The sequence below is a fragment of the Colobus angolensis genome, unplaced genomic scaffold (genome assembly GCF_000951035.1).
Source record: "Colobus angolensis palliatus isolate OR3802 unplaced genomic scaffold, Cang.pa_1.0 Scaffold197, whole genome shotgun sequence".
NCBI classification, from domain to species: Eukaryota; Metazoa; Chordata; class Mammalia; order Primates; family Cercopithecidae; genus Colobus; species Colobus angolensis.
The window spans coordinates 5590164-5600535 of NW_012115121.1; positions in this window are offsets into that span (position 1 = coordinate 5590164).

The following is a 10372-nucleotide window of genomic DNA, read 5'->3' on the forward strand; positions in this document are numbered from 1 at the left end:
AACTCCTGACCTCAAGGTGATCCACCCGCTTCAGTCTCCAAAGTGTTGGGATTACAGGCGTGAATCACCACGCCAGGCCAGTCAAATGGTTTTTATTTTGAACATTTATTAGGAGAAAAGACCATCTTTTCATCAAATGATGCTGAAAAACTAGATATCCATATGCAGAATAATAAGTTGAACCCTTAGCAAACACCATATACAAAAATTAATTCATTATGGACCAAAGAACTACATGTAAGATCTGAAACTATAAAACTTGTAAAAGAAAGCATAGGGCAAAATCTTCATGACAAAATTGGGCTATATAAAAAATTTTAAAATTGTGCATCAAAAGATAATATCATCAGAGTAAACAGCCAAACCACAGAATGGGAGAAAATATTTGCAAATCATATATCTGATAAGGGATTACTATCCAGAACATTTAGAAAACCCCTAATAACTCAACAACAACAAAAACAACGCAATTCAAAAATGAGCAAAGGACTTGAATAGACATTTCTTCAAAGAATACAATACAATATACAATTGACCAATAAACAATGAAAAGATGTCCAATCCCAGTAATCACTGGGGAACTACAAATCAAAACAATAATGAGATGTCATTTTATGTGCATTAGGATGGCTACTGTCAAAAAAGTGGAAAATATTAATAATAAATGTTGGCGAGGATGTGGAGACATTGGAATCCTTGTGCTCAGTTGGTGAGAATGTAAAATGGTATATCACTATGAAAAACAGTATGGTGGTTCCTCAAAAAAATAGTGATAGAATTACCATATGATTTGGGAGGCTGAGGCAGGTGAATCACAAGGTCAGGAGTTCGAGACCAGCCTGGCCAACATGGTGAAACCATGTCTCTACTAAAAATACAAAAATTAGCCAGACGTGGTGGCGGACACCTGTAATCCCAACTACTCAGGAGGCTGAGACAGCAGTATCACTTGTACCCGGGAGGAGGGGGTTGCAGTGAGCTGAGATCGCGCCACTGCACTCCAGCCCGGGTGACAGAGCAAGACTGTCTCAAAAAAAAAAAAAAAAAAAAACACTACATGATTCAGCAATCACATTTCTGGGTACATACCCAAAAGAGCTGAAAGCAGGGTCCCAAAGATATTTGTGCACTGACGTTTACAACAGCATTATTCACAAGTTAAAAAAAAATGGAAGCAACCTACGTGTTCATGCGTTGAATGAATAAGCAAATCCATTCAACCTATGGATGAATGGATAAGCGAACTGTTGTATAAATATACAATGGATAACAACTCAACCTTAAAAAGAGAGGAAATTCTGACCTATAGTACATTTATCTGCGTTGTACCTTGAGGACATTATGCTAAGTGAAATAAGCCAGTCGCGAAAAGACAAATATTATATAATTCCAATTATATAAGGTACTTAGAGTAGTCAAAATCATAGAAAGCAGAATGGCGGTTGCTAGAGGATGGGAGCAAGGGGGAGATGGAGAGTTACTGTTTTTTTGTTATTGTTGTTTTTGCTTTGTTTTGTTTTGTTTTTTGAGATGGAGTCTTGCTCTGTCTCCCAGGCTGGAGTGCAGTGGTGCGATCTCGGCTCACTGCAACCTCTGCCTCCCAGGTTCAAGTGATTCTCCTGCCTCAGCCTCCTAAGTAGCTGGGATTACGGGCACCCGCCAGCATGCCCAGCTAATTTTTGTATTTTTAGTAGAGACGGGGTTTCACTGTGTTGGCCAGGCTGGTCTCGAACTCCTGACCTTGTGATCTGCCCACCTTGACCTCCCAAGGTGCTGGGATTACAAGCATGAGCCACCGCGCCCCGCCAAGAGTTATTGTTTAATGGGGACAGCGTTTCAGTTTTACAATATGAAAGAGTTCTAGAAATGGATAGTGATGACAGCTATCAACTTAAAAATGGTTAAGATGGAAAATTTATATGCATTTTATCACAGTTTTAAAGGTTAATGGGAAAAAATACTTAGAGAAGACAAGAAATTGATGAAGCATGTGTGGCAAAATCTTTATGGCTGTTAAATCTGGCTGATGGCATATGGAGGTCTATTATGTTTTACTGTGTGTATGTAAATATTCATGATAAAACTAAATTTTTTAGTTCCAGAAATTTTTTTTTTTTGGTGCTGTTCTCAACTCTTTCTAGAAACTCTTCTAATTTTTTGCCCATGCTGGGGTCTGACAGCTGACTGAGCAAAGTCAAGGAAGCGTAAAACAGCAGAGCTGGTGCAGGCAGCAACAAGTGCTTCAGCCTTGTTGGTGCACACAGTGTGAACCAGAGAGAAGTAAGTAATGAAAATGGAGCCTCCAGCAAGGGCTGGCTAATGGGCTGCCTTGTAGGCCGCAGCAGATGATGTTCTCTCCCTGTTCTCTATACCTCTGGCCCTGCATTCCCCTGTAGCTGCAAAGGAGGACAGTTTCCAGCACACTGACAGCTTCCTGCCTCAAGCATCTGTACGTCTTGCTTTTCTTCTGCTTAAGATTTGGGTATCATGGGAATTTCCTCAACTGATGGCAGGTATATCCTGGAAGTGAGGGAGGCAGGAACTTAATCTCAACAATGCAAGGCGGGACTTAGTGGGAAAATGCCCCAGCCTTCTACCCTCTGATAGGATGATTCAGAGGAATGTTCCACACAGTATCTCAGAAGACCTACAGGATTGAGCTGCAGTTACCCACACAGGGGGATCCTGCTCATTATCGCACCACTGATGGGCCTTCCTCCCTCCACTGTTTCACTTCCCCACTCCCTTATTGGTGCTTCCTAGGATTACATCCCAAATAAACTATGTGCACCCAAATTCTTGTCTCAAGGTGTGGTGATTTCAAAATATATTCATAAATTATTTGACATTCCTCCCTTCAATAGATGGAGCTAATTTCCCTCCCCTTGAGTATGGGCAGATTTAGTGACTGCTTCTAAGGAATAGACTACAGTAGCTGTGATGTGTGTCTTCCAAGGCTGGGTCATAAAAGACTTTACAAATCTCCACCTTGTTCCTTTGAGTCATGCCATGGATACATGCAAGCATGCCTATCAAGGGACAGAACCACAGCCCTCTGACAATAGCCACGCGCCTGAGCCATCTTAGAAGTGGATTCACTGGCCCCAGTCAAGCCTTCAGATGATTGCAGCTCCAGTTGACATCCTGATGACAACCCAGTGAGAGCCCTTGAGCCTGAATCACTCAGCTGAGCTGCTCCCAAACCCATAACCCACAATAACTGTATGAGGGTTTATTATTGTTTTAAGCTGCAAACTTTTGCAGTAATTTGTTCTGTAGCAATAGATAATATGCAGGGGCTGCTGTTGGGTGAAGCCAAATTAAGACATCAGCCATTATGAACCTTCAGGACATAATCCTACAGGTGGGGGAAGTTACAAAAGGTTTTAAAGGGAAGCTCCCACCCCCAACTAGCAGACTGTACCTCGGGTCTTTTTCCTGTTCAGGCTGCCCACTCTCCCCATGGCCATGGTTCGTATTCTCATCCAAGGTAGCAGAAGCACAAATTTAATGTTTCAAAAATGAAACATTTGTTTTTTGATTGTTCTCTTGATGTTGAGAATTCATTAGAATTTTCCGTTGGTCTTCTCCAGCACAGGCATTTTGGTAGGGGGCTTCCAGTCCCACTCAGGATCTGTTGGGTACAGTTCCACTGCCACACCCCACCCACCAATTTCCTCCCCCTCACTCTAGGCACACCAGCCCCATAGAGCATGGGGCCATGGTATGGTGTCTGGGGACGGGGTGTTCCATGACCCTGTCTGACTGTGCTTTCAGATTCCTGTTCTCTATCCCCCTGGCCCACCTGCATTCCCCTGCAACTGCAGAGGACAGTTTCCGACACTGACAAGTATCTGTACATTTTACTTTTCCTCTGCTTAAGGCTTGGGCATCATGGGAGTTTGCTCAACTGAAGGCAGGTGTACCCCAGAAGTGGGAGAGCCAGGAACACACACGTCAGTAATTCTGTGGCTACTGATGTCCAGGTGACCTTTTCTCTCACCTCAGGGCCACTTAGGCTGCCTCTCTCATCTGGAATAGCCAAAGAACCTACATTCTTGAGTGGGGCACTTCCCCCAGAACTGAAGTCACATTCCACCCCCCTGGCAATCCCACCCTAGGTGAACAATCCATGTGCATCCCTGGAATGCTCTCTTAAGGTGCCTCTCCATCAGGCCATCCCAGGGAGAATCCATGGCTCCCAGAAACTCTGGAAGTGATCACTATTGTCCCTCCTCCCAACACCTGTGGCCCTGGCTGCGTTGCAGGGTGGAGGGTACCTTTCCATGCTCTCCATGTGACGGACAGGACGACCTCTTTCCCCGCTATGGGAGATGCTGGTAGTGTCCATCCACCTCCTCTTAGCACTCACCTGACTGAAACTGCTCATGGGAACATTTTGAACAACACAGGAAGTGCCAGGGGATAATGCCCACAGGGCAGCCTTCAATTCATAATTGAAGGGATCAGTGTCAGCTCTTTATTCCCTCAAGTGGGGTAGCAGAACCATGCTCTACACTTTCCCAGAGTTCTCGTGGGACTGTGCCCTCCCAGTGTCCCACGATGGTAACCTGCTCCACACACCCCATGTGGGGGGTCCTTCACTTCCTCACCATGCACCTTCCAGCTCTGCAACTTGTACTCGAGTCTATGTCTCAGTGTCTGCATTTGAAGGAACTATGACACACACCACAATTACATTGAATTTCACAGATGTCTCCTCCTAAGAGTGGAGATAAGAAGAAGTTGCACATTACTCTGAAACTTTTAAAAATAATTTTCTCAAAATGAAATAGCAAAAACCCTCCTTCCACCCAAATGCAGTTTATCTCCTTTCAGCCTCTCTGATCCTGAGTGAGAATCGTCTTCTCACTCGGCAGCATGATGCCCTTTGAACTTAATCACATGGGGTCTGGCACCTTCAGAAGTCTGTGTCAGGTTGTGGGGCTGGGGAAAGGAGGGCAGATCTCCTGTGGTGTCACAAGTTATTGCCACAAGAAAATATTTCACAGAGCACTTTGTAGGCTTTGAGAAGCCAATGACTATTCTAATCCTTTACCCTGACCTTGTTTCCAAGTTCCAGAATGTAGGGCCCTCTGCTCACCTGAAGCCACCATGGGATGCCTTTCAAACTGGAAGATTGCCTTTCCACCAAAGATGCTTCTCCTCCAGCCCCATCAGCCTCTCTCGAAGCCTTGGCTGTCAGAGTGATTCCTTCTTCTCTGTCATTTTCCATACTCAATCTATCACCACATGTCGTGGGTTTTTCTTGCAACCACCTCCAGAGTCTATCCTTGTCTCTGCACATCCACTGTCACCCCAGTAGTAGATTGCATCACTTTTCTCAGTTCTTCACTCACCCCGAGTCCATATCCTTTGCCATGTGACTTTGCAGTCCCTCCCACTAGAGGTGGTATGTTCTTCCATATGCCTTGACCTTGGGCTTGGCCATGTTGACTTACTTCAGCCAATGAGATGTCACAAAGACTTGAAATGTGCTTGTATGGCAGGGCTTGCTGTCTTGCACCTCAGACATCATCAACAGAACACGCACTGGCTAGCCCCTGGGCCCTGGAGAATGACAGACATACAGGGCAGAGCTGCAGCTGGAAATAGAGCTATCCCAACTGCTCCCTACCAATGATCATTGTTTTAAGGGGCTTGTTTGTCACACAGCAATATTGTGGCAATAGCTGACTGATATACCCCTGTAGTCCAAATGACCACAGTTTTGTTTCTTAACTTCCATAGTAATCTCTTAAACAGTTTGCATGTTTTTTTGTTGTTGTTGTTTTGTTTTTTTTTTGAGACGGAGTCTCGCTCTGTCGCCCGGGCTGGAGTGCAGTGGCCGGATCTCAGCTCACTGCAAGCTCCGCCTCCTGGGTTTACGCCATTCTCCTGCCTCAGCCTCCCGAGTAGCTGGGACTACAGGCACCCGCCACGTTGCCCGGCTAGTTTTTTGTATTTTTTTTTTTAGTAGAGACGGGGTTTCACCGTGTTCGCCAGGATGGTCTCGATCTCCTGACCTCGTGATCCGCCCGTCTCGGCCTCCCAAAGTGCTGGGATTACAGGCTTGAGTCACCGCGCCCGGCCAACAGTTTGCATGTTTTAATTTTGCCCCTTGCCACTCCATTGCATAAACGGCAGCCACTGTGATATTTTTATTGTAAATTCGATTGCATCTTTTCCTAGTTTAAATGATTTCAATGGCATCCCATTGTAATTTTTTTAAAGATCAATTTTTTAAGATCAAGTACGTCTAACAGTCTAGTCATTAAAGGGTTTAAGTGTGTAGATCTCAAGAAGAAAAACAGAAGGCAAATACACTTATCAAATAAAGGAGGAAATGTAAAAAAAAAAATTGGGAACAAAGAAATCCTATGCCATCTCTTCTACAAATAAAATTTCTCAAAACCACACTCAGAAACAATGCTAAGTTTATACAAGTGTGTTTGTAACACTAAACAAAACTGGAATTACAGAAAGCTCTCAATTTATTCTATACTCCGTCTCTGTTTCAGACTCTGCAGTAGCTCATACTGTGTCAACCAAGCTAAGCTAGAGTCATATCTCCCAGAATTCCCTCCCCTTGGTGCGTCCAGGTCAGGGCTGGCCACAGGAGTAACTTGTGCAAGATTTGGAAAGAGACAGACAGCAGCAGCAGCAGCTGTTACATTTGGAAGATGGGTGCAGGCTTTAGATGCCACTACAGCTGCCTCTGTCCCCATCCCCATGGCCTCATCTGCCTGAGGTCAGTCAGACCGACAGCTCCTGTTCCTCACACTGGACCTCCTACATGTGCAGTTCTGAGGGCTTTTAAAATTTTTTAATTTTTTGGATACAGGGTCACACTCTGTTGTCCAGGCTGGAGTGTAGTGGCACAATCACAGCTCACTGCAGCCTCGACCTCTTGGGCTCAAACAATCTTCTCACTTCTCAGCCTCCTGAGTAGCTGGTACTACAGGCACGCACCACCATGCCTGGCTAATTTTTGTATTTTTTGTGAAGATTGGGTTTCTCCATGTTGACCAGGCTGGTCTTGAACATTTGGGCACAAGCAATCCTTCTGCCTCTCTCTCCCAAAGTGTTGGGATTACAGGCGTCAGCCACCTGCGCCCAACCCACAGATGTCTTCCATAGGTCATCCTGGATGTATGAAAGACAGCCAGGTTCCAATTTGTCCTCATGGGTTTTGCTGTGGCTTCCTGGGTCTCCATTCATATTTGCTTTTTCCCACTTCGTGTCAAGCTTTTCTTTGTAGCCTGCCCTGGCTGACCCAGGTTTACCACTACACACAAAGAACAGCCTTCCATCGATTTTTTTCCATCATTTCCCCTGTGACATCTTTCTGATCTTCAAGTAATCCTTACAGGTTTTACCTCACCAGCTTTTCCCACAAGGACATAAGGTCTAACTCCTATAATAAATCCGTGATTCAAGGGCATCCTATTGCAATAGGAACAAACCCCCAGCTCCTCATCATGCCCTGCAATATAAGGCATGACATGGCCTCTCCCATCTCATCTTAGGTCTGTCTCCTCCCTGCTTGCCTGGGTATGGTGTCATCATTCCTTCAGAACAAGAGCCAATTGAATGGATATTGTAATTACATTCTCTGTTGAGTCACTTAGCTGCTTCAAGGCTCTCCTCCCCACATTCCCTGGTTGCCTGAGTCTGGGGAGGAAGAGGTTAAGCTTGTTGGAAGGCCTGGATAGCTTGGGCCTGTTCTCAATCAGAGCACAGCAGGAAGGCGTGGGGCTGCTTGCTGGGTCGGGGAAGTCTCCATAGCAAAGCGATTAGGTCAAGTGTGGGAGAGAACATGCTGAACATTCATCTCTGTGCATGGAAGAGGGTGGGCTGGGCCAGGGGCAGGAAGGATGGGCGGTCAAGGTCTCAAAGTGGTAAAGCCCTGGGAGTTCGCTTTGCATCTGCAGAGATTTGGTCAGCGTCTCAGGCATCTCATGACAGGCTGGAACGGGTCAATGGACCAGTCTTGCTGGCTGTGCTGTCTCCAGCCCTCCCCTCCCTGGCTTCTTCCTGAGATTTCTTGGCCCAGGAAGCATGTCTGTCCTCCAAGAAACTTCTCCCAGCTGGCTCCTCTCAGCCGGCTCTGCATCACCATGAGAGGTGGCGTTGGCTCCCCTTCTGGCCCTACAGTTTGGACCAAGTACACATATAGGGGAAGGTGAGTTGTATCCCTGAAACACCACAGGAATCAGGGAACTTGACTTGTCTTGAATTTTGTTTCTTGGCTGCATAAGTGGAACATGAAACGCTGGTTGAGCCAGGCTCCCTCACGGCTTTGAACGTGCTGCTGCCTCTGCCTAAAATGTCCTTTCCCATCTCACCCTTAAGACCTGACCCAGTTGTTACTCCCTTTGTGAGGCCTCCCCTTCTACAATGAGTCCTGTCTTCCTATGGGCTTCTCTGTGGTGACTGCGTTACATCCCCGGTCTCCACCCTTAACCTCCACACAGAGCACCTGAAACTTTAAAAAAATATATAATTTAGGTGGGGCGCAGTGGTTCACGCCTGTAATCCCAGCACATTGGGAGGCCGAGGGGGGTGAATCACAAGGTCAGGAGATCGAGACCATCCTGGCCAACACGGTGAAACCTCGTCTCTACTAAAAATACAAAAATTAGGCGAGCATGGTGGTGGGCACCTGTAGTCCCAGCTACTCAGGAGGCTGAGGCAGGAGAATAGCTTAAACCCAGGAGGCGGAGGTTGCATGAGCCGAGATCATGCCACTGCACTCCAGTCTGGGTGACAGAGCAAGACTCCATCTCAAAAAAAAAAAAAGAAAAGAAAAAAGAAAAAAATTTAATCTCTACCTTGAACCTCCATTTGGCTGACAGCAAAAATCATGCTAGTCAATTTCTGAGAAATGTGGTCATTTTAGGTTAAAATTCACTTAATTCTGAAATGTTCCTTTCTGCAGTCCCATTCTTACCTTCTTGCCAGGGTCTCATCTCTGTTTCCGTGGTGGTGGGCTGATGGAACATGGGTGTTATCATGGTTCTGGGCACAGCGTTCTTCCTCCCTGGCTACTCCCAAGATGTTTGAGCTTCCATGTGGTCCCTGACAAGACTGATGGTCCCCTTGTTCCAACCATGAGGTGCCCTCAGGTCCCCAACTTTCTCCCATCTGACTTCTATGCCCTTCTCAGGGTTATGGGAAACGTTAGCCGCTCTCCTATAACATCCTGCAACCCCTAGAAGCTCTCTGGGTCTACTTAGGTCCCTCTGCTGCCAAAGATGCCTGGACAGCCCTATGCTATGGGTACCATGTTATACCAGATGACTGATGGGAAGTGGGGCAGGTCTCTACCTTCAGATCCCAAACTCGTATGAAATCTGAGGGTCTTATTGTCCACTCCCATCCTTCTAGATATAACCCTAGAGAGAGGGCAGCATGCAGGACACTTTCTCAGGATCCACCCCCTCCAGCATCAAAATGACTTGCTTCCTCAGCTGACCTCTCCCTACCTGCCTTCCCCCTGACCCTCTTCCCTGCCCCTAGGATCTTTACCTTTTAACCCTTTTTTTTCAAGCCAGGATCTCACTCTGTCACCCAGGCTGGAGTGCAGTGGTGCAATTCCAGCTCACTGAAGTGTACACCTTCCAGGCTCAAGTAAGCCTCCTACCTCAGCCTCTTGAGTAGCTGGGATGACAGGTGCAAGCCACCATGTTTGGCTAATTTTTTATTTTTTAATTTTTTGTAGAGATGGGGTCTCTCTATGTTGCCCAGGCTGATCTCAAAGTCCTGGCCTTAAGCAATCCTCTTGCCTTGGCTTAACTACTTTTTTTTTTGACTAGTTAATATATGCACATGGAACAAAAGGAAGTCAAACAGTACAAAAGAACACTCATATTTGTATAGAATTTATTTAACCCTACATTTCTTAGGATGCAATCAACTGACTCTTCACCAAGAGTAATGACAAAACCCCTTTCTCCCAAATCCTCTCTCTTCTCTCCTCCATTCAGTTTGGGCTGGTTATTGCTATTATTAGTTCTACTGCTTTACTGCTCCATAGGGACACTGTGAGTGTTTGTATGAGAAAAATCGTCTTTGTTCAAGACAGTCAAGCATTTTGCAGTTTGTTCATTATCTTTGGTCCCCACACACTAAATGACATCAACGCTGCTCAAGCTCCAAGACCACCAAAGAAGCAGACGCTACCCCTGGCCAACAGCCTCTCTCTAGAGGATTCTTGTATAACTTCACACTTATTTGTATCTCTAATAGCTGGGCTACAGACTTTAAACATATCTTTTCGTGGCCTTCAACTACAAAAAATGAGAAAATCAAGATACTTAACACATTCTTACCTTCATTGGTTGTCACAGTTTCTGCTTTATAATGGTTT